Raw genomic sequence first — 25385 nt, 5'->3', positions numbered from 1 at the left:
TCTGGTTCTTACACTGATACCATGAAAAGCCATGCATGTGAAGTTAAATTAAGCCAATGTCACGAACACTGATAGTGCTGTGCAAAGTCAAGTATGGTTTTAATCCTGTGAAATTTCGCATTTGCTGTTAACTCAAAGTGCTGAGGAGGTTCAGTAATTTGTAACTCCACTAGGATAGGAATAAAAAATGAAAAAGAAGAAACCACACTTTGTAACATTAAAAGGGACTACATATAATGAATATGTATGTTTTTTATACATTGTTTGATTGATATTTTCACTCTTTCACATTGGAAAGCTATTTAATTACAAAATTTGGTTAGGGCTCAATATGTCCCATGTCAAGCTACCAATGTATTAAATGATTTGGTGCACTTTTGAAATTTGACTTTACTCCTTAATTCCTGATCTCCCATTCAGCACTGCCGTCAATACTTCTCCTGGCCACGTGAATACAGCAGGCTATGTACACTGCATAAGCCTGCACGCACCAGTTTTTATAGTGTCAAGTGAAAAGGTGGGCAAGGGGCTCCATCGATACCTCAGTCCTTGGGCTCACTGGATCTTTGTGACTGGTGCCATGTTTGTTCATTCCAGCAGTATAGAGAACACCAGTCCTTGAAAGCTAGAAATCCTTTGGTCTTTGAAGGTCAGGAAATTCAAATTCCATGCATAAGTCATTAGCTTGTTTTGAACCATCACATTTCTTGTCAAGGTAAACTCTGCAGAGGCCACAGGGGCTGGTTTTCCTGTAAATCTATTTTACGTATATAGCTGAGATCCTGCACTAGGGTTTTTTTGTGATTTCAGGTTTTGTGGGTAAGATTCTACCTCGATGTCCATGGCTGTCTTTTACCATTGATTTTTTTTCAACTAGGTGAAGTCATACAGGTGATATAGCACCATCTTACTCTCCTCACACCATTTAAATAATTGGATATTAATTGCCTTCCTAAGCTTTTTAATTTTCTTCCCCAGTGTCATGAAGGAAATAAAATGGTAAGGTTTAAATGTGTTTACCGGTTGAAAATAGCGACAAGGCCTTTGAAAATATCTTGTGGTTTTCTCATCAATTCACCTGGGAGGCCAGCTACAATAGATTTCGTAGAATTTTCCAGTAGTCAGTGAATGCCTGTCTCTGCACAGCTTCCTTATTGCGCTCAATGATGAACCAACAGACCAAGAGTTTTTTTTAAATCATGTCCTAGCCCTCTTAATCAACAAGCCCTTCACAACGTGATACTAGCAGCAGTCCACACTGAGAGACATAATAAATGGGTTATTATATAAACACTTGCTGTTCAGAGTTGGAAAGCTGTGAGTGGATACTATCAACGTGTGACTTCTGCATTTCTGAACAGCTGCAAAAGGGACAGGGATTGGGTGAGAGGCTTTAGATTGAACTGCTTGAAAATTAGACTGAGCTCTGGGCCAAACAACTCAAAAAGGTTTTCAGAAAACTGGAAAATGTCACCCAAAGAACTCATTACACCATGATCACTGCAATTCCTCTAGTTATTAGAATGTACCTTTAATTCATTATTTACAGTATACATACAACAAAGAGGAGGATCTTCAGGCCGGAATCTTTTACACAACTTGACCTAGATGATGTTTCAAATGCAAATGTATAATATTGCGAAAGTGTGCCTCGGTATTCATATGTGCAATTTATAGGACACACCTAATACTGCATGAAAAACAGGCAAAGGCTGTACTTGCAAAATGTAATGTCAGTATCACTTCCACAAATCCCTCCAGGGATTGAGTATAAAATTATTAAAGTTATGAGAATACGATGAAGAATCTGTTGTTTGAGTTAAAGGAGCAGTATAGTGCCAGGAAAAAAAAAACAGTTTTCCTGGCACTAGAGGGTTATTAGGTCTCCCCCTCCTTCATGCCCCTTCAGCCACTTACCTTAATCCAGCGCTGGGCTCCCTCGGCTCTGGTGACCTCTCCTCCCCTGCCAACATTAGCTCCCGAGTGGAGACGCAAGCGCATTCAAACCGCCCATAGGAAAGCATTACTCAATGCATTACTCAATGCAATTCGATGGGGATCTGAACTCACACTGCGTGAGTTCTATGCGATTTTTACACTGAGAATCGCGGGAAGCGCCTCTAGTGGCTGTCAGGGAGACAGCCACTAGAGGCTGGATTAACCCTGCAGTGTAAACATAGCAGTTGTTTCTGAAACTGCTATGTTTACAGCTGCAGGGTTAAAACTAGGGGGATCTGGCACCCAGGCCACTTCATTGAGCTAAAGTGGTCTGGGTGCCCATAGTGGTCCTTTAAGGGTAACATCCAAAATATGCCAGAACATAATTAAGGACAGCAGACCTGACAGCAAAGCATAACAAGATTACAGACAGTACATATGTTCAAGAATATATCCTGCAAATACATGGCTAAATATAATCTATATGGGTTCTGTCCTTTCTCTGGAATTTAATTAAATAAAACCATGAGAATCACTTTTGTTTTGTGTTAACTGTTTCTTCTTGTGAAACTCAGTTTTAAGTTAAAGTTTAATTTATTTTGTACACTGTTTCATTATTACATTGTTCCATTTCTTCTCTTCTCTGTATGTATTGTCTGTGCTGACTGCCAGGTTCAAAGTACAGACTTTATAACAATGATTGACAGGGAGCTAAGATGGAGGTCCGAGCTGCAGGAAAATGAGGTGTTGATTTCTACTTTTTAGCTTATTTCCATAGCTCAAAATACTTAATTTGTTAAATATAGGGAATAATTCCCCTTTAACTTGACATCCATATTTAATTAGTTGTATATTCAAAATATTTAGATGTTGATACACTTTGTATGTTTCTTGTGTAACCTTTTGCCACTGAGGACCCTGGAGCTGTAATTTATTTTAGAATTCTGTCTGTCGTATAATTATTTTGTTCCAAAGAAATATTAACAATGCAAAACACTGCTGAGCCCAATTATTTAATATGCTCGCTATGAAAATAGACAGTTGTGCCAGAAACACTTTGGTTAATACTCTATTCACTTTGGACACCTTAACATTCGTCTTTTGTGTCTTGTCGTTGCGAACTTAATAACGATGTCCATAAATGAAAATGTCATTTCTTGTAATGTTTTTCAAAACAGAATGAGATTGTTAATTATATTTGGAAAATAGATTATGTGCTGTGTTGCTCGAAGTCATTTCAAATATTCCTTCTGCCATAAACTGTAAGGATTATTGTCCTCTTAAGAGAGAAATATATATAAAGACAGCTAATTTATTTGTAACTATTACACAGAAAGTGCCTACTGCCTTTAATCATTTCAGGGCTAGAAGCCAGAATACATATTGATTTCCACTTGTCCTCTTCAAGTGTTTGCAAGATCATTGAACATGTTTTCTTCCAGATCTTCCATCTGCGATGTCATAGAGTCAAGGCATGATGAAATAGGTGAAGAGGTTTTCCGTATTAGTTGTTTCCAAATGTAGGTTATTAATGTCAGTGAAAAGGGTTAAAGTCCTTTGAGCGAATATTTTTTTTATTGCTTTTTTGGATGAAAAAAATAACATCTTATCTTACAGAGTTGTAAATACACATGCGATAACAATATAATAATTTATGCTTATAAAACTGTGATAAAAAATAGGAATGTGCAATTTGTTTCGGTCCGAATTTAAATTCGGCTGAATTTCCAAAGTGGCGAAGTGCCGAACAGAACTGAATTGCCGTAGACACGAATTTCCGAAGTGCAGAATTTCGGAACTGACGAACCGAATTGCCTAAGTGCCGAGTTTCGGAACTGCCGAAGTGCTTTGGATTTCTGAAAAGTGGCAAAATAGGAAGAGGGGGAAAATTAAGGGAATGATGGCAGGAATCTAACCTGAACCCTACCCCTACTACCCTAGTAGGGTTAGGGAAAAGGGGAAGGGGTAGGGTTTGGGTTAGGGTTGGGGTTAGGGGTAAGAGTAGGGTTAGGGAATTGCCAAAGTCCCGAATTTCGGAAATGCCGAACAGAAGTGCCGATTCACCCTGTATACCAATGTATGGGCTGGAGAGCTCTCAAGACATTACCTCTAAATCATCAAATGCAATATTAAACAAAATCACATGGTTTCCTCGTGACATGAACCGAAGTATAATCAGATAAACAAATATTTATACTATTAAAATACTCCCATTTCTCTTTTAAAAGTCAGTCTGACAGATGTAAAACTCTCAGTTTGAAGCTTAAATTAAGTTTCCATAGAATCCTGTCAACAGTTTATATTGAATTGAATGTAACCAAATTATTTGTGTAAATATACCCAATGTCAGATACTCAAAGCAAATCATATAAAGAAAGGGACCAGAGCCATATTTAAAGGGATGGTATAGGCACCATAACTACTTATGCTCATTGGATAGGGTTGGCTATGATGCACAGAGTTCCTGTGATACTGTGTCAGTGGATTATTACTGCAACAATTACCAAAGAGTGCTGTGAGACAGCCCTCTGGTTCTGTGACATCAAAGGAAGAGTTTTATTTTCCCTGCTTCCATCCAAGGTGCATCCAACTGAAAGTGTGTGCAGGATTTAGATAACTGTGAGTGAAATGACATTGTATGCAGTTGTGAGCTAAGTGTGAGTTTGTGCGCAGCTTTGAGCTAAGTATGAGTGAAATGGCGCAGGTGTGAGCGAAGTGTTAGCAAAATAAGTGAGCATGTGGTTGTTAGCTAAGAATGCGTGAAACAGGTGTGTATGCAGGTGTGAAGTGCAGTGGTGTATCCTGGTTTTGTGCTGCCCTAGGCAGGACAAAACTCAGGCGCCCCCCTCCCACCCACGCCACCCTCACCCAACCCTCCCCCCCCCACCCGCGCCACCCCCACCGAACCCTTCCCCCGTCCCGCCTTCTAAATACACACACATTCACTGACAAATACGCATACACTAGGTAACAGAAACACACTCACTAGCAGACACACACACAGTCTAACAGACACACACACAGTCTAACAGACACACACTTACAGACACACACACTGACATACACACACACAGACCCACACACATACAGACATACACACACACACACATACAGACATACACACACACACATACAGACATACACACACACACACACATACAGACATACACACACACACTAACAGACACACACACAGACACACTAACAGACATACACACACTAACAGACATACACACACTAACAGACATACACACACACAAACTAACAGACACACACACAGACCCACTAACAGACATACACACACTTACAGACATACACTTACAGACATACACACACACACACACACTAACAGACATACACACACACACTAACAGACATACACAGACATACAAACACACTCAATCACTCACATATTTAATACATTTTTTTTTTTTTAATTTAACCCCCCCAGCCTCCTTACCTTTGGGAAAGCTGGGGGGGGGATATCTGTCTCCCTGGTGGTCCAGTGGCTGCTGGGAAGTGCGGGTAGGTGGGCGGCCGGCGAGGGAGCACTTCCTCTGAGCGGTCTGCTCAGCTCCCTCGCGCGCCGCAGAGTGATGCTGGGAGGCGGAGCCGGAATATGACGTCATATTCCGGCTCCCAGCCTCACTCTGCGGCGCGCGAGGGAGCTGAGCAAACCGCTCAGAGGAAGTGCTCCCTCGCCGGCCGCCCACCTACCCGCACTTCCCAGCAGCCCGCCGGCCGCCCAGCATGCCTTGTTAGCCGCAAGGCTAACAAGGCATTTGCCCTGGGCATTTGGGGGCGGCTTTTTTTGCCGCCCCCTGAAAAATGCCGCCCAAGGCAAATGCCTTGTTTGCCTCGCGGCAAATACACCCCTGGTGAAGTGCTATTGGTGCTAAGGAGGGAGGAAGGGACTGTGCTCTGTTTTAGTACAGAATTAAGATTTTTTCTTGTATTTTCAAATTGCTTTAAGTGGAAAAGTGTGGATTGACTGTAGCCAAGACAAACCTTAATTATTCAATAGTTTAAATTAAAAAAAATATTTAATTTGGTTATACATATTTCCAAAGCATACACTTTCTTTCTATCCACCTTTATAAAAAAAAAAAACAATAATAATAAAATAAACAATCCAACAACAAGACAATGAAAAACAGTACTGGGAAATAAAACAGGTCAAAATCCCCTAGTTTACCAGTTATAAAAACTCAATGTAAGGGCCTCAAAACTCCATATACACGATGTTGTAAATAAATGTTCATGGAAGTTCCAATGATTCATGATTACTCTCTCATTCTGATATGTGATAAGAACAGGAATCTCCAATGTTCAGTTGCATGACACTGGTCCATCACCCATGCCGTGCCATGCCAGGCTGTATGTGCTTGATCACACAGGAACTCTGCAAAGCTGAATCAGGCTACAGCAAGAATATTACTAGATTCTAACCCTTCTCGAGTCCGTCGGTCGGTAAATTTAAAACAGATTTTAAATATTAAATCAAGAGTCTTCTTGGTGATTGGGGAGGATGGTTAAGAGTATCTCATCAAGACTCTTTGCTGTGCTTTTACCATTGAGTTAAACATGGTTCAAAGATAAAACCATGTATTTTAAACCCTCAGAGAATAAAATCACTCACTGTATATCATGCCTGGCCCAAGGATTTGGGTGGCTTTAACCTGGAACATTTAGAAAGGTGGAAAGATATCAGTCTAGAAAATCTCAATGCTAGGACCATTCCAATGTCAGGGATATCGGTGTTTGGAGTTTCAAAATGAAATCAAAGGTCAATGCAGGCAGAGCGGCGATAGGCTGTGAGTTTCACCATTCTGGGTTAGAGAACATACCCAAAAATCAGACACAACAAAGAATCACAGAGTAAACTATCACGGCGCAACATGTACATATCTCACAAGTTTCATTGAAGGGTGCCAAGGAGACAGCAGCATGATGTAATATACTGAAAGCCTGAACTAGAACCCAGAGTGTAGGGAGACGTCTTGGCACAATACAGAGTATAGCACACAGAGGCCTTTAATGGAGATACTGTGTCTGTGTTAACGGGATACTTTTGTGCTAGGAATACAAAGCACTATAGCTCCCTCGCACATACCCTCTCTTTTCACACTGTAAGGGTTAAAACAAAAACTTTACTGTACTCATCTGTGAGGTCGGCCAGCGTCAGTAAGGAGACCAAAAGTCACCTAGCAAGCAGGAAGTGCCTCTAGTGGCTGTCTGATTGACAGCCTTTAGAGGCAGTCTTAACCCTGCAATGTAATTATTGCAGTTTGTCAGAAACTGCGATAATTAACATTGCAGGGTTAAGGGGACAGGAACATTTCACCAAGACCACTTTAATAGGATGAGGTTGGCTCGGTGGCTATAGTGTCCCCTTAAGTTGCAGTGCACCTGCTTGTCTGGCCTTTTATAATGGAAGTCTAGATCTGCATAAGCGCTATATATGTGTGAAGATGGTGTTGCCAGAAATAGGCACGTCAATGGCAACTGTAATTGTTTTGGCTGAAATGAAAGGAAGCAATCAAGGGGCGAGAGGCAATAAACATGAAGCCTTTCTAGCAGGTATAAAGCTATCCTCAGACTGGGGCTTAGGAATTAGTTCACAATAACCTGGGTATCAAGTGCGGTATGGAGAATGAAAAAAGGATAATAATAAACAAACCACTTATTTCAGTGTAAAAGTATACAAACAAACACAAGTTATCTATACCATCATACCTCCCAACATTTCAGATGGACAAAGAGGGATACTTTCATTTTAAGGGTGTGAGTGAGGTGAGGCCAGTGGTGGGACTCCAATGAGAACTTGTATGTGGCTTACTAATATAATAATATGTATCTTACTTACACAGACTGATTTCTGCGGTAACTGTACTATAACTGCTGTAGTCCATGTTTAAATAGAAGTTTCCCTCACCTTCAATCTTCACAAAGATTCTTTTAATTACATTTAAAGATACTGTATTAATATAAATCATCATAAAACAGTGCTGTGTCTCCACGCACAATTAATAAACTGTGTTGGAGTTAGTGAAGACAAAATTCACCAAACTTCCATGTTTAGTGATCCTCTCTCAAATTATGAGATCAGAAAACTGCAGAGAACATCGTGGATGCTAACTTAAACAGGAAGTGGAGAGAAGTGAGAAAATATATTGCAAATTTCTAAAAGAATCAAAATGGAAAAATAGCCGTGTTTGAATGTTTTTGTTGTTTGTTTGTTTTTTCTTCTTTTTAACTGTTTTACCCTTAACCTTTCAATTCTCTAAATTCATGAATAGCCCTTACAGTTATAATAAAACACAAATAACTGGTGGTCCGTACATTTGACACACTTTAATGTATATATCTCAAGAACAAATATAAGATTAGGGACCACCAGAAGACTTACTTTGAAACAGTTGTCAGATTAAGTATTTTTGCTGTACATAATGCATGGCAAAACCTCTATTATTTATGTTTTATGTTTTTTTAAATTAATTGTGTCCTTGATAAATCTATAAATTGTTTAACACACAGTGCCCTCATCTCCCTCTATTCTGTGTAATATTTTGTCAATTTAAAATACTAACCCTTACCTATAAAGCTCTAACCAACTCTAGCCCCTCTTACATTTCTTCACTGATCCATAGGTATGGCCCCCTCTCGGTCTCTCCGCTCTACTGACGACCTTCTCCTGTCTGCTGCTCGCACCCTTACTGCAAATTCACGCCTGCAAGACTTCTCACGGGTGGCTCCTTTCCTTTGGAACAGCCTGCCTACCCCTGTCAGACTCTCCACTAGTCATCAATCCTTTAAGACAGGCTTCCTCAAACTCCGGCCCTCCAGATGTTGTTGAACTACAACTCCGATAATTCTATGAATGAAATAGATTGGCTGAGAATCATCGGAGTTGTAGTTCAGCAACATCTGGAGGGCCGGAGTTTGGGGAAGCCTGCTTTAAGAAGTCCCTCAAAATCCATATTTTCAGGATTGCTTATTGCTGTCTCTCTCAACACCCTTTCTTTCGTGTTTTTATACCCCACCTCCTCTAGACTGTAAGCTCGTTTGAGCAGGGTCCTCAACTACCTATTGTTACTGTAACACTTCTTTATTGTCTCATTTAGTAAATTCCCCTTTTATTGTAAAGCACTGCGGAATAATCTGGCGCTATATAAATACTACTACCAATAATAATAATTTCAGCAACGCAGCTGTTTTGTTTGTTCGGGGGGATCTGTTCATCTTTGTCGTAGCAAACATATATTAAATAGATTTTCCATACCGTATAAAAACATAAATCTCTAGAGAGCCAACCGGAGTATTTACACCTGCCATTTATATAGTGTGAGCATGACTTCTGCCACGTGCAAATTTCTATGAATAATTCACAGATCTCCATTTATCTGTGTTATGGGAGATTTGGATTCCTCATTGCGTTTTGGAAATGTAATCTAAAACATACAATAAAAACGGCAGATAAAAAAAAAAACCAATGCATTAAAGAAAGCTTTATGCTGAGTATTTTCAGGTGTGTTTCTCTCAAGCTTTGCTGAGCACAGCTTCTCTTCCTGTATGTATCCCCTGGCTCTTATTTAAGCACTACCCTACTTAGAATTCATTTCAGAATACGGCTAAATTCTACAGTTACCTTACTATGTGATATAAAACTGACAGACTGTAAGTCATGTTTGCAGGCTGACTCCCTCAGTACTGCTCTGTTTATCTTATCCTCTCACTATACAACATATTCTCACTTAGAAAATAACACAGTTTGTTCCACACCAATGCATGCATTCCAGATTCTTATAACCCCTATAGAAATGATTACTGACGTGTTGGTTTTGTTTAAATGTATTTGACCCTCCCCCATACATTTCCAATTAAATTCAGATTAGTGTTCCATTGCAATTTTTATTTTCTCATTAAAATTCCGCTAGAAAAAAGTAACATGTAATTTGCACAATTTTTTTTTTTTTTTTTTTCATGTTTCTATATTTATCCAGTATATACATTTGGAGGAGGGTATAGAAAATTGGTGATGAAATTGTACTATATTAGCCTTCAGTAAGCAGAGAGAAGAGCTAACCTATTGAGTTTGTTTGTATTGAAAATCTGCTATGTGTATATATGAGCATTGTATTTATATAAAGGGTCTCTATAGGCACACAGACCACTTGATCTCAGTGAAGTGGGTGCAGTACCCCTGTTGGAATAACTCTTCAACCGAAAACAATGTTGTTTTGCAAGAATGGCAATACTTTCATTGCAGGATTAACATGCGCCGAGTAGCTGTCTGCAGCTGTAACCAATTAAAATTTGGCTATAGCTCAAATGACTCTCATTGAGAGCATTTGATTGGTGCAGTGTGGCATTTTGCTGTGCATTCGCACTAGCCTCCCAAGCATTGGATTGGCTGAGATCATCAGGTCTGATGATCTCAGCAAGGGAAGTGGAGCACCAACACATAGACCAGGGAGCCATGGGATATAAAGTAAGTAAAATGTCATCTACACAGGTAGGGGAACACATGATTGTATTCCTAACGCTATAGTGCTCCTTTTAGTACGTCTCAGTATTCACTGGCTTACTAGACCAGGTGCAGACTTGGATGAAAATAAGCGTGTGAATTTCAAAACACGGCCCAAATTCAAGCTCCATTAACCAACAATTAGGCAAAAAAAGAACGGTCACATATCCTGGCCTTTCGGTATTGAATAAAACACTGAATGCTGTCCATAACTCGTGTTGTGTTTTTTCCCACAAGAGGTTCTGTTTTATTTTAAGTGTATATTAAAAATGTAGCAAATGACATCAGAATCCAGGTTATCCAAGGCAAGGCCAGGGCAAACAGTGCAAATAAAGAGGGGAAGTAGAAATATTATTTTATTTCTCCTGCTCTCTGTAATGCTTTCTCGATGCTGACTGTCTGATGCAAAGGACTTTTAACAATGAGTGAAAGGTGGCTATGCCAGTTGTAGGATAAAGACGGGTGGAGTAATAAAGTTGTTCCTTTTTGAGAACTATATGAGTTCCAGTCCTCTATAACTTCCATGCCCCCCTCTCCCAATGTCTTCGTTATATTATGTCGTCTTTGCCCTAACCTATCATCCTCTCCTAACCTCTCTCATCACATACCATTTGTTCCATGTAATCTGCCTCCTACTACATTGAATTATTCCTCCTCCCTCCTGTTTGAACCCCTCCCCATCCCATGCCATTTTAACACCCAGACTACATTCCTTTTCACATTGTCTTCTTCTTCCCTTCCTCAAGTCATTTCCCTCCCACCCCTGTGTTGTGATCTATCCTTCTAGCCCTCATCCTACATCGCATTTGTGGTCTTATTGGGGCCATCAAGACATATATCAATTGGCTCGGTGGCAGAACTAATGTATAGTGGAATCTGGTGTGAGAAAGTGTATTGGACCCCCCTCTAGGGCAAGAGTGGCCAATAGGTAGATCTCCATTTGTCATACAACTCTAACGATTCTATGTCATTACCATTTACCATTTGCCATTCTTGCAGGGTAGTTTTTTACTACCCATTCTTGCAGGCTGTGTTTGTACGTAATATTTGTGTTTCCAGGATTGTCTGTTGCATGTTGTGTTGGTGTTTGAATGCTTGGCTGTATGCATACACACACATACTGCCACATACATACATACTTCACACAGATATGCATACACATTAACACACAGATACACAGATACACACACATAGATATACACACCAACACACACTGCCAAATGCACACATCTTGACGCATGTGCACACTGATATGTATGCATATATACACACCCTGACAAACAGATGCACATCCTAACACAGATGCACACACATATATACAGACACAAACCTTGACACATGTACACACTGTCACATAGATGTACATACACACACTGACATATACACATCCTGAAACACTCACACATACACATACAGATACACACACTGACACACACACACACACACACAGATATAAACAACACTGACACATACACATACCTTGACACAGATACACACTGACACATACACATAGAGGCAATGTGACACACAGAAAACCAATACACATATTTTTTTTGTTTGCAGCAACCCTCCTGTTAGCTTACCCTTTGTGTGCAGGAGGTTGGCTTGATTGGGGTCCTGGTGATGCTGGCTGAGGTTGATGGGAGTGTGGTATCTTCAGCAGCTCTTTCTTCTTCCTCCACTCTCCCCATGCTGCCTGTGCTTGTGCTGACACCTTTTCTTCCGTCACGCACAGCATTCTCTCATTGTAGCTGGGAGGAAGTGATCTGCTGTAATTTCCTCTCTGCCTGCCGATATTACAGCAATAAAGCAATATTACTCATTGGGTGGCCCTAAGTGCATGGGCTGCCCGATGGGCCCCTTGATCGTGCGGGCTCCGGTGCAATCACACCGGTTCCACTGGAGGTATTTCTGCCACTGACTTGGCTTCAGTAGTTTCCTCCTTCACCCACTGCTGCTGCCCTATGTGACGAGACCAATCTCGCCACATTGCATTGGAGGAGCCTGGTTGCTCGCCTGTTGCCTCTGGACTATGGCCCCATGTTAAAAAGCTTGATTTTCCCCTGCAAAGACAAAAAAGCCGGGTCATTCGGTGCTTGCCCTGTTTGAGCAGTGATACCCCAGATAGCTATGCCATGGAGCCCATTCGTATAATGAAAGACTATGGGAAAGACTTTGGCTCCATGCTAATTGAACTGTATGTGTGTGATCTGAGTGCCATTCAGTAATAATGTGCGCTCAGATCTGAGCTATCTGGGGGTATGTTGAATGTACCTGTTTTATGCAATGGCTGCACAGTTATATATTTTTATTTATTTTATTGTCTTTTGCTGCCATGTGTTCAGTGGAGTTTTGCCTCTGTCCTTGGAGATAATTGGATTACTTCCCAATTATCTCCAGGATAGAAGACTCTGTGGAACTGGTTTTGGGCAGAAAAGCCATGCTTAATTTGGTCACAAAGGACTACAATCTATCTTTTGAACCACTGGACCAATTTGTTTGTTTTATGTGAATGTGATGCATACTTTTAAAGTTATGAATAATGTGGATAATGTGGAAAAACTGTATTTCTCTGCTTGTGATAATTACATTACCCATTGTGTAAGGTAATTGTATCACAGGCAGAGGAGAGGATTTTGTGTGGGAGTGTCTGAGTGTATTGTACGTGTGTATTGGTTGTTTTCCAAAACCCTGTGGGTGATACTAATGTGTAAGAATGTGTTTATAAGAACAATAAACCCACAGCTCTGGCTGTTCACTGCTTGACCCTCAACACGGAGCTTTGTCTCATTCTTGGGGGGATTTATTGTATGCTGTTCCAGTTTGACTGCTAGGAGTGTAAACCTATTCGTATGGTTTTTCCTATTCGGCTGTTTACAGCATTCGTATGGTTCCGGTTCAGCTGTTTACGGCATTCATATGCGTCTCCAGTTCGGTGGATTGGTGTTTACAGTAGCTGTGCCTGTGTCTCTGGAAGGGAAGATCTACTAAACAGCGGTTTAACCCTTTTATGCCTGGGGGTGCCGTTACAATTAGTGGCAAGCAGCGGGATCGTTCCTACAGCCAGAAGGACAGCTACAGGAGACACCATTTCTTTGGATTTTACAATTTGAGGGCAACGCATGTCCCAGTACAGCAACCCTGACAGCATCAGGATGGAACCAGCAGTGGAGTACAGATACTCTCTGAGAGAGTATGACCATATGGTGTGGTTCGAGAGGAACTCAGTGTTCGTGATTCTGCTAGACAGGGCAGAGAGAGAGGGCCAGCTGGCATGTTGGGAGGAACTCCAGCGGCAGGTACAGTTACGGGAAGAGGAGAGCACAGTCTCCATTCCCCAGCGGCAGTGCGACATGCAGGGAATTGGGAGCCCAGTCTCCATTCCCCAGCGGCAGTGTGATATGCAGGGAATTGGGAGCCCAGTCTCCATTCCCCAGCAGCCGTGTGATTTATTGGGAATTGGGAGCCCAGTCTCCATTCCCCAGCGTCAGAGTGATGTGCAGGGAATTGCGAGCCCAGTCTCCATTCCCCAGCGGCCATGTGATTTATTGGGAATTGGGAGCCCAGTCTCCATTCCCCAGCGGCAGTGTGATCTGCAGGGAATAAGGAGTCCAGTCTCCATTCCCCAGCGGCAGTGTGATCTGCAGGGAATAGGGAGCCCAGTCTCCATTCCCCAGTGGCAGTGTGATATGCAGGGAATTGGGAACCCAGTCTCTATTTCCCAGCGGCCGTGTGATTTATTGGGAATTGGGAGCCCAGTCTCCATTCCCCAGCGGCAGAGTGATGTGCAGAGAATTGGGAGCCCAGTCTCCATTCCCCAGCGGCTGTGTGCTTTATTGGGAATTGGGAGCCCAGTCTCCATTCCCCAGTGGCAGGCTGAGTTACAGGGGGCAGAGATAGTTGCCCCTCTCCCCCATCAGCAGAGTGAATTCCAGGGAATTGGGAGGCTAGTCTCCATTCCCCAGCAGCAGAGTGTCCTACAGGGAATAGAGAGCCCAGTCTCCTTTCCCCAGCAGCAGGACTCTGAATTGGGAGTGGAGACAGTCGGTCTCCCTCCCCCACGGCTTGAAGTATATATGGGAGAGGAGCTTGTTACCCCCTCTCCCCAGTGGCAGCTTAATGTACCAGGGGGAGACAGTAAGCCCCACAACCATGCAGATGGGACCGTGGTCTCTGCACTTACAGCACAGGGGGTAGGGACAGTCGGTCCTGCCCCCCAGCGACAGGGCTGTTTAGCCAAAGGGGAGACAGTCGGTCTCCCCCTCCGGCAGCAGAGCTGTGTATCTAAAGGGGAGACAGTCAGTCTCCCCCTTCAGCAGCAGAGCTGTGTATCTAAATGGGAGACAGTCGGTCTCCCCCTGCAGCAACCAGGCTCCAACCAGACTACTCCCGTGGTAGTGCTGGCACCAGGGCAGAGTACCGCTGGTCTCTGCCCACTCAGCAACCCACCAAGTCAGCTTACCAGTCACCCACACAGCCACGTGGGGGAAACCTGGACATGGACACGTTTCTCCACTACCCAGGTGTAGTAACCAGTTATTGTGGGTGGGCTGTATTACTGATTATGTTTTGTGGGTGGGCTGCTGGACTAAACAGGGCACTGACCGGCAGGAGGTCAGATACCCTGTTAGTCTGTTTGGAAAAGGGGAGAAATGTGACGAGACCAATCTCGCCACATTGCATTGGAGGAGCCTGGTTGCTCGCCTGTTGCCTCTGGACCATGTTAAAAAGCTTGATTTTTCCCTGCAAAGACACGAAAGCTGGGTCATTCGGTGCTTGCCCTGTTTGAGCAGTGATACCCCAGATAGCTATGCCATGGAGCCCATTCGTATAATGAAAGACTATGGGAAAGACTTTGGCTCCATGCTAATTGAACTGTATGTGTGTGATCTGAGTGCCATTCAGTAATAATGTGCGCTCAGATCTGAGCTATCTGGGGGTATGTTGAATGTACCCGTTTTATGCAATGGCTGCACAGTTATATATTTTTATGTATTTAATTGTCTTTTGCTGCCATGTGTTCAATTGAGTTTTGCCTCTGTCCATGGAGATAATTTGATTACTTCCCAATTATCTCCAAGATAGAAGACTCTGTGGAACTGGTTTTGGGCAGAAAAGCCATGCTTCATTTGGTCACAAAGGACTACAATCTATCTTTTGAACCACTGGACCAATTTGTATGATTCTGACGTATGTTTGTATTTGGAGTATGCTGATTCTGAAAATGTAAGTTTTATGTGAGTGTGATGCATACTTTTAAAGTTATAAATAATGTGGAAAAACTGTATTTCTCTGCTTGTGATAATTACATTACCCATTGTGTAAGGTAATTGTATCACAGGCAGAGGGGAGGATTTTGTGTGGGAGTGTCTGAGTGTATTGTACGTGTGTATTGGTTGTTTTCCAAAACCCTGTGTGTGGTACTAATGTGTATGCTGTTCCAGTTTGACTGCTAGGAGTGTAAACCTATTCGTATGGTTTTTCCTATTCGGCTCTTTACAGCATTCGTATGGTTCCGGTTCAGCTGTTTACGGCATTCATATGCTTCTCCAGTTCGGTGGATTGGTGTCTACAGTAGCTGTGCCTGTGTCTCTGGAAGGGAAGATCTACTAAACGGCAGTTTAACCCTTTTATGCCTGGGGGTGCCGTTACACCCTACAATGTTGCAATGCCTGAACGTCATGTAGTATGAAAGCTATAAGGACCTTTACTGCTTCCTGCGTGGGCCTCTGATAATTCAATTCTGGTGCACAATGGGTAGGCTTGTATGATAATGTTGGCTTATGTTGACACTATATCCCACATAGAATTGAACACCAGATCTAATTTATAATAGACCCGTGATAAGGACCATCACATGAGTTGAATCACCACTAATTTCACCTACACAAATTTTTTTTTAAAATAAACATTAAAAAAATGATCACTTAAATTAAAAAAATATATAGCCTAAGAAAAAAAAATCTGTTTCATATGCAAGTCTGTGCTACACATTTATCCACACAATATCCTCTAATCAGGTTTGAAACTAGATGTAACAAAAAGTATCAGAAAATATAGACATTACTTCACCCCATACCAAACTTTGAAACATGTGTGTCTCTGAAATTCTAGTACAAGTAGGCAATTAAAATAGCACAGCTGTTTGTCCAGGAACCCAGTCTCCCAGGGACATATCTCATGTTGCAGTATGTGTGAATGAGAACTTTTTGCTGGCTAGGATCTTAACCGGTGGATCCAGTCTACTGCAGCATCAGCATTTGGTCTACAGAGTAAAAATGTCAAACGGCTTTACTCTTACCTGAAGTGAAGCTTTAAGTGGAATGTGTTCACTATCAGTTACAGCTTGCTATATTACATTTCACATACTAGTTTCAAAATACTTAGTGAACGAACTCTAGTTCAGTTATGTCACTGGTGACAGTGTAAACTGAAATTTATTACTATTTACTTATATATGTCGCAGGTTTTACACCTTCCTGTTGTACTCTTCAATGGTATTCTACTCCAGGGGGAGGTAACCTTCAGCACTCCAGATATTTTGGACTACTCAGGACTCCACATTTAGTGACGCACTGTGAAATTAGTATTTCTTTAAGATAAGATTTTTAAGAAATAGTCACATTGACTTTGTTGAAATTTCACCTGTAGTTAAAATAGCATGCACCCACACTAACTGGGGGTCGTGAGGGTCTTGTCATGGTTATTATACAACTCCCTCACCCACCCCCTACCTTGGTCCCATCACTCCCACCGGACTGCTTTGATTAAACAATGCCTCGGCCAAATCCGGCCCTACTAGCACATATAGTATGTGATCTATGTAATCATATGCATTAAAAATGGGAAGAATTTTTGTCTATTCATTTCCTTTCAAAACTGCTAGTTAATGTATAGATGAAGTTATTTATTATGCTATATAATTTCACCTTCATTGGTTTTACTATTATGCTGTTAATTTGAAAGATGATGAAATTCCCAAGATTGATGGGAGTTGCTACAGAAGAATATTTTAACCTATATTTGTAAGAAACATGAATTGTTCCACAATACACTACACACAAATTTAGCTATGAATGAGACAGTTGCTTCACTCTGCAGGCTGAAAAATAGCATGTATATATAAATTAGTTTTTCATATTCACCTGCTTCTTCTTTCTTATGCTTTCCACACCCACTCCAGGGGGTGGAGGCGGACGCTGATCTAACCAATCAGTGTCCTATCCCTAGGAATACTGGAAAAGAACATTGGACATGCCTGACAGATTTCACATGTGCAGTTAGAACATCTTGCCACCTTGTGATTCATGCAGTGTAGGCTCCAGTGTCTGGCTTCTTTTTTCCTGCTGGCTGCTGCAAAAGGATGCCCTGTTTCTGTCATGGACTGCTCTGAAATTAAGAAGGGTAGTTAAGGAATGGAGGTGAGGCTGAAGAAACTCCCCTAGCTGAGTTTCAATTTTTTTCTGGCTTTAGTTTGGTTTGTATATTTGTTTGAAAGTGTTTTTTTGCTGGTTTAAAAAATTATATAAAAGTGGTGCATGTCCCTTTAAGATATACTTCTCTGGGGCGGAGCCTGACCTCAGAGCGAGCCAGACGTGGTGAGCTGGAGCTCCCGACAATTTTGGGGAAAATTGAGCAATAACCCAACAAATACCAGCACCACACAACACCAAACGGGCCCTTTTGGTCAGGGGAGCCCAGACAAGCTGACAGAAACCTCACTCGAGAAAATCGTACACCGAGAACCTGGGCTTCTTGCCGCGGCCTACCCGGAACGGGACGGAGGGGAAGCGGCCGGTCCCCTCGTGCTTCAGACCGGGTCCTAGACTTGTGGCAATCCTCCCCCCCCCCCCTGGACCGGCGGGGGTCAACCCGGTCCCACTCCGACCGACTCAGACGCACTGTTGGTGCCCGCAACACTAACCGGGCTGCACTGCCTCGAGCTGGAAACTCCAAAATGGCGGATGCCAGCACCCTGCTCACACGAGGTACGGGCCTTGAGCGGAGAACACTGCAAGATACCACTGCAGACTCTCTGAGGAGACTGGATGCGATTTTCCAGAGCTTCTGGAGGAGCATACAGCACCGAAGTGCAGCCACCAAAGATAGGCACCAGCCAGAGAGCGGAGAAGTTCGGCGAAAGCTGAAGGGGCCCACCCACGGAGCTGCAAGGGGCGACAAGCCCACTCACCACCTTGTGCGCCTCACAGCGAAGCCTTCACAAGCCTTAACACCAGGTACACGCCACTCACCCATGCAGAGAGCCGCAAACACTTCACACCGACGGCACCAGACGACCAAGCAACAAGAAGTAAAACTCAAGCGACTGATTCACGGGGCCTGTCGCCCAACCCTACAAGCAAAGTGTCTGGATAAGACCAAACGGAAGAAGAAGCTCCGCCAGCCGCATGGCAAGAAAGCACCCCCACACGCCTCAGGCCTGGGCCAAACGGCTCGGCATCCAGGACTATGCATAACAAAAAGCAATAGATCACAGTCGGCAGTGCCTCAGAGATTAACTGTTCTCCTCACCACAACAATGCCACAGCAGATCTCCAGGGGAAGCGGTGGACGGGGTCTCAAGCTACAGTGGCTGCACAGACTGCCCTTGAGGGGAATAGGCTGAGGGGGACTATCAAGGGGTCACACTACACCATGGCAAGATGACCAGTTGCAATGGCTCAATTTGTTTATTTGTCTCTTGTGTTTCCAACAGTCACCCAATATGCCTCAAAAATATGTATGCATCTCCTTATATAGCTCTCTTTGCCAATGTTATAGTGTATTAGTTGATACATGATCACTGTGACCTACGTTTAGTTTAACTCTCATCGCTTGATTACTGCACATAGTTTAAATACTTGATTGAACACCTACTCGTTAGCCATGCTCCTTCTCTCGTTATGTTTAGCATACTAGTGATACTTATATGCTACACTAGTAAATTGAGCCAAACAGTATAATATATTGGTTAACCCACGAACCCCACTCACTAGGCACGCACCAAGCAGCCTACAGTTACCAGTTAAGCAAAACCTCTGTATGCTAGCTATCCTATTAGTCCACTCATTCTAGTGCCTGTTAAGCCTTAAGTATTAGCTTGCAAATGTGACCCATACTGATGTATATGTTGGACAGGGCTTGAGGAGTAAAGCATGGCTGGTCAGTGAACTCTCAGTCTGCCTGCTCTCCTATTAGTCTACTTACTCTAGTGCCTGTTAAGCCTCAAGTATTAGCTTGCGACGGCAACTCATACCGATGTATATGATAGAGCCTGAGTGGTGAAGCATGACTAAATAATATTAACCTGTGAAAGCTTATGCCAATCTATTTTATCTTACCCTACAAAGTATGTCCATAACCGTTATATCTCATAAAAAATGTGCTGTTTATCCATGCCACAAAGTTTGACACTGAAAAACCTGTACTCGCTATTGTGGCACTACAGGTCCCTATGTTATATTATTATATGCACATGAAAAATAAAGAATTTAAAAAAAATAAAAAAAAAAAGATATACTTCTCTTAAATTCTCTGTTTATTTATTTATTTCTAATATATTATATAAATTGAGACTGCCTCCTGGAACTTCCTTTGATAGCTGGTATTTGATAAACGTGTTCTTTGATGGGCTTATATGTTAGCTGTTTACACTTTGTTCTATATTGCTTTGATTCTTGGCATGTGAAAATGATTTGTGTTCTGTTTTCAGTGTATTCAACTGTTTTTATTTTTTGCTCTGTTCAAACTTGATCAACAATATATAAAAAAATAAAACATATATAACAATTATCAATATATAAAAAATATAAAAATTAAAATCTTAAAATATTTTTAAAATATTAAATCCTATAAATTAATAAATTAAAAGTTTAGCCAACAATATAAAGCATTTTTTACTAAAAAAAAAATCCTTTTAACATAGAATTTGTTTTAAACACTTAAAACATGGTTCATTGACTGTTAGTTACATTTTTTTTTTAAATTCTTTATTTATTCGTGCGCAAATTGAACATTGGTGCCTCGTCTGCCACAACAGCAGAGTGAGGTTATAAACAGTTATACATTTGTGTGACAAAGATATATTTATGATAAAACATTAATAGATTGTATTGACAATGTAGCACGTTTTTTTGGTGTGTCTGTAGCGTTGGATAGGACATATCAAAGATTGAGTAGGTGCCTCTCAAGGTGAGTCGGGTATGTCTGAGCTCATGGTAGGTAGTGAAGCTTCGGGTCGTGGGCCTGAAGCTAGGTTCGGTAGTAGGGTGAATTAGCGTTGCTATGTGGTCGCTAGTTCAGGCCACTGTTCTCAGTGATCTATGTGTTGGTTGGTTGTGCCCCTAACCAAGGGGGCTGCGGGGGGGGGGGGTTGTAGTCTCGCGATTGGTTGTCGGTTCAGTGGGTAATGTCTGCGGCGCAACCAAGCGCCCTTATGGGGGTTCCCATTTAGTGTGGTGGGGTGTATGCGGTGTACCTTGTCGTCCCAGTTGGGGACCTGACCTGTTCTGTGGTGCGCGGCAAGTGTAAAATATAACATTCAGAGTATTAACATGCAAACAATACAAAGTGAAGCAGTCACTTCTTTTATCTGGATGCCACTGAGATTCAGTCGTCCGGTTCCTCCCGTCTCTCCGGTGTTTGGATGTCTGCGGTTGTCAGTCCCAGTGGTTCAAGGAAGGATGAGGCTTCTGCAATCGAGGTCAATGTGTGGGTAGTCCCATTATGAGTAGTTAGTAGCGTGCCCGGTGCTCCCCACCTGTATGTTATGTTGGCTGCTCGTAGTTGTTGGGTTACTGGGTGAAACGATCGGCGCCACTGAAGGGTGGCTCTTGTTAGATCCTGATAAAAAGTAAGGCTAGAGTCCTCAAATGTTAGTGGGGTTTTGCCCCGCAGTGCTGTCATTATTTGTCGCTTTTCCGAGGAAGATGTGCATCGTATTATAACATCTCTAGCGGTTTGTGATGAAGCCCTTGGGGGGCCTGCGACTCTGTATATGCCGTAGATTACCAGTTTTCGGGCCGTCGCTGGGGGTAGAATAGTTGCCAGTAACCTTCTCGTGTAGTGCGGCAGCTCCTCATCCGTGACGTTGGTAGGGATGCCTCTGACTTTGATGTTGTTGCGTCTGTGTTTTCTAGGGCATTCAGATGTAGTGCCATGTTATGGTGAGATTTATGGAGTTTATGTACCAGATCTTGTACATTTGTTAGGTTAGTTGAGACCTCAGCTATGTCATTCTCAGTGGCCTGTACTCTGCCCTTTGTACTTTGTAGGTCTGCCTTAAATCCCGCTAGTTCTTGTGTTAAAATCTTGTGAAAGTCGTGTAACAGGATTTGCAGGTCGTGCTTTGTTGCTGGTGGCGATCCCTCTAGGGGTGCTGGTGTTAGTATATGGAGGCTGTGTCCCCCCGTTTGTTCGGCCGGGCTTGTCTGGGTAGGGAGCGGTTGGTGTACCTCTGAGGCCTGTTGGGGTCCAGTAGGCCGTTGGAGCGTGGCCCCGGTATCTCTCCCTTCCGTCTGGGTTCCGGCTGGGGAGGGCTGGCTTTCCTCTGATGCCTGTTTGGGCCTAGAAGGCCGTCGGAGCATGGCCCCGATGTCTCTCCCTTCCCACTGGGTTCCGGCTTTCTGGGATCGTCGCCCCATGGCGGGCATATGGGTCCCTGGGTCGGCAGAGGATCCAGTAGTAGTGGTTTTGTTTAGGAGGCCCTGGTAGGCTCTGCCAAAGAGCGCCTCCAGGTCGGGCAGTGTATGCGCGGAGTAAGCCCCGTTTCGGCGCTTCCGCTTCGGAGGTGACTTTGCGGCAAAGAAGGGCATCTATCGATGCAGAGTGTGGACCCGGTTCGGGATATATGTTTGTGGTGATGGGATTTGCAGTGATCGTCAGGATTAAGGCGAGATTTGAGGTTAAGGATCGGAGCTAGCAGAAATGGCGTCCGATCCGCTCGGTAGTTAGCTCCGCCGTTAGTTACATTTTTTAAAAGATTAAAATATTTTTGACAATATTTATTTTCACACTGCAGATGAATCCAAACAAGGTTGCTATGCCACGACAGCCTTAGCAAACTCTGCAGTAGCATATATGCTGACACATTGGCATGGCATAGAAACATAGAATGTGACGGCAGATAAGAACCATTCGGCCCATCTAGTCTGCCCAGTTTTCTAAATACTTTCATTAGTCCCTGGCCTTATTTTATAGTTAGGATATGTAACCCAAATATAGAAAGTGTAGATTCACCTCCTAGTGGATAGAACACACTCTTAGTGGGTAATAGTGAACAACACGAAAAACAATTACCCTTGTACTAAATGTATAGTAGATAAGGACTCCTCCGGGTCCTCAATAGATATGAGAAAAATTGAATCTACAATACAATAATAACAGACATAGCATAACACTGTTGATATATAGGAAAGAGTGGAAGTATAAATAGTAGTTCACACTCACAAACCAAATTTGATTGTAGGCATATCTTATCAAACGATGCAAATCTCAAAGTGGTGGACCATCATAGGATACATAGAAGAAAATAAAAGCAGAATAGTGCAGAGTATCTTGGTAAAAAATTACACTTTAATAATAAGGCACACTTACAGTGTTGAAGTGGCAAACAGGCATGTAAAATCTACCGGTCTCAGGATCAGGTGATGATTTTCAGGATCCAATTTCCCGGTCAGAAATAGTAAAGTAAAAATAATAAAACAGCCTAGTCTAAACAATAAAAACTCTAACACTATTAATCAGCCCTACGCGTTTCGTCCAAACGTCCTTGGACTTCCTCAGGGGCAAAAACGTCCTTCTGTGTGTAGGTATAATCTTCCTTGTGGTGCTGGTGACCCTTTTAAATCCGTCCGGTTTGGCGCGCCCGGAATGCCCTCCAATCATCCGTTCGCTTCCGGGTTCGTCCGTCCGTAGTACTTCCGGGTGCGAACCGATGACGTAACCGGATATGCGTCTCACGTCTTTCTTCCGGATTTGATGCGTTCCACCTGGTATGCGTTCCACCGCTCATTCATAGAGCGGAAAATAGCCACATATAAAGAATTAATGAAACAATATGCAACAGTGATGAACTCTTAGACACTGTAATATTCTCTAAGGACTCAACTTAGAAAACTATTTACAACTATTTACAAAATTTTTGGATAGTTATTAAGGGTTTTGTAAATAGTTGTAAATAGTTTTCTAAGTTGAGTCCTTAGAGAATATTACAGTGTCTAAGAGTTCATCACTGTTGCATATTGTTTCATTAATTCTTTATATGTGGCTATTTTCCGCTCTATGAATGAGCGGTGGAACGCATACCAGGTGGAACGCATCAAATCCGGAAGAAAGACGTGAGACGCATATCCGGTTACGTCATCGGTTCGCACCCGGAAGTACTACGGACGGACGAACCCGGAAGCGAACGGATGATTGGAGGGCATTCCGGGCGCGCCAAACCGGACGGATTTAAAAGGGTCACCAGCACCACAAGGAAGATTATACCTACACACAGAAGGACGTTTTTGCCCCTGAGGAAGTCCAAGGACGTTTGGACGAAACGCGTAGGGCTGATTAATAGTGTTAGAGTTTTTATTGTTTAGACTAGGCTGTTTTATTATTTTTACTTTACTATTTCTGACCGGGAAATTGGATCCTGAAAATCATCACCTGATCCTGAGACCGGTAGATTTTACATGCCTGTTTGCTACTTCAACACTGTAAGTGTGCCTTATTATTAAAGTGTAATTTTTTACCAAGATACTCTGCACTATTCTGCTTTTATTTTCTTCTATGTATCCTATGATGGTCCACCACTTTGAGATTTGCATCGTTTGATAAGATATGCCTACAATCAAATTTGGTTTGTGAGTGTGAACTACTATTTATACTTCCACTCTTTCCTATATATCAACAGTGTTATGCTATGTCTGTTATTATTGTATTGTAGATTTTTCTCTTATAGTTAGGATAGCCTTATGCCTATCCCACGCATGCTTAAACTCCTTTACTGTGTTAACCTCTACCACTTCAGCTGGAAGGCTATTCCATGCATCCACTACCCTCTCAGTAAAGTAATACTTCCTGATATTATTTTTAAACCTTTGTCCCTCTAATTTAAGACTATGTCCTCTTGTTGTGGTAGTTTTTCTTCTTTTAAATATAGTCTCCTCCTTTACTGTGTTGATTCCCTTTATGTATTTAAATGTTTCTATCATATCCCCCCTGTCTCGTCTTTCCTCCAAGCTATACATGTTAAGATCCTTTAACCTTTCCTGGTAAGTTTTATCCTGCAATCCATGAACCAGTTTAGTAGCCCTTCTTTGAACTCTCTCTAAGGTATCAATATCCTTCTGAAGATAGGGTCTCCAGTACTGTGTACAGTACTCCAAGTGAGGTCTCACCAGTGTTCTGTACAATGGCATGAGCACTTCCCTCTTTCTACTGCTAATACCTCTCCCTATACAACCAAGCATTCTGCTAGCATATCCTGCTGCTCTATTACATTGTCTGCCTACCTTTAAGTCATCAGAAATAATCACCCCTAAATCCCTTTCCTCAGATGTTGAGGTTAGGACTCTATCAAATATTTTGTACTCTACCCTTGGGTTTTTACGTCCAAGATGCATTATCTTGCACTTATCCACATTAAATGTCAGTTGCCACAACTCTGACCATTTTTCTAGTTTACCTAAATCATTTTCCATTTGGCTTATCCCTCCTGGAACATCAACCCTGTTACATATCTTAGTATCATCCGCAAAAAGACACACCTTACCATCAAGACCTTCTGCAATATCACTAATAAAAATATTAAAGAGAATGGGTCCAAGTACAGATCCCTGAGGTACCCCACTGGTGACAAGCCCAAGCTTCGAATATACTCCATTGACTACAACCCTCTGTTGCCTGTCACTCAGCCACTGCCTTACCCATT

Source organism: Pelobates fuscus, chromosome 4 (assembly GCF_036172605.1).
Source record: "Pelobates fuscus isolate aPelFus1 chromosome 4, aPelFus1.pri, whole genome shotgun sequence".
NCBI classification, from domain to species: Eukaryota; Metazoa; Chordata; class Amphibia; order Anura; family Pelobatidae; genus Pelobates; species Pelobates fuscus.
This window is presented reverse-complemented; position numbering follows the sequence as displayed.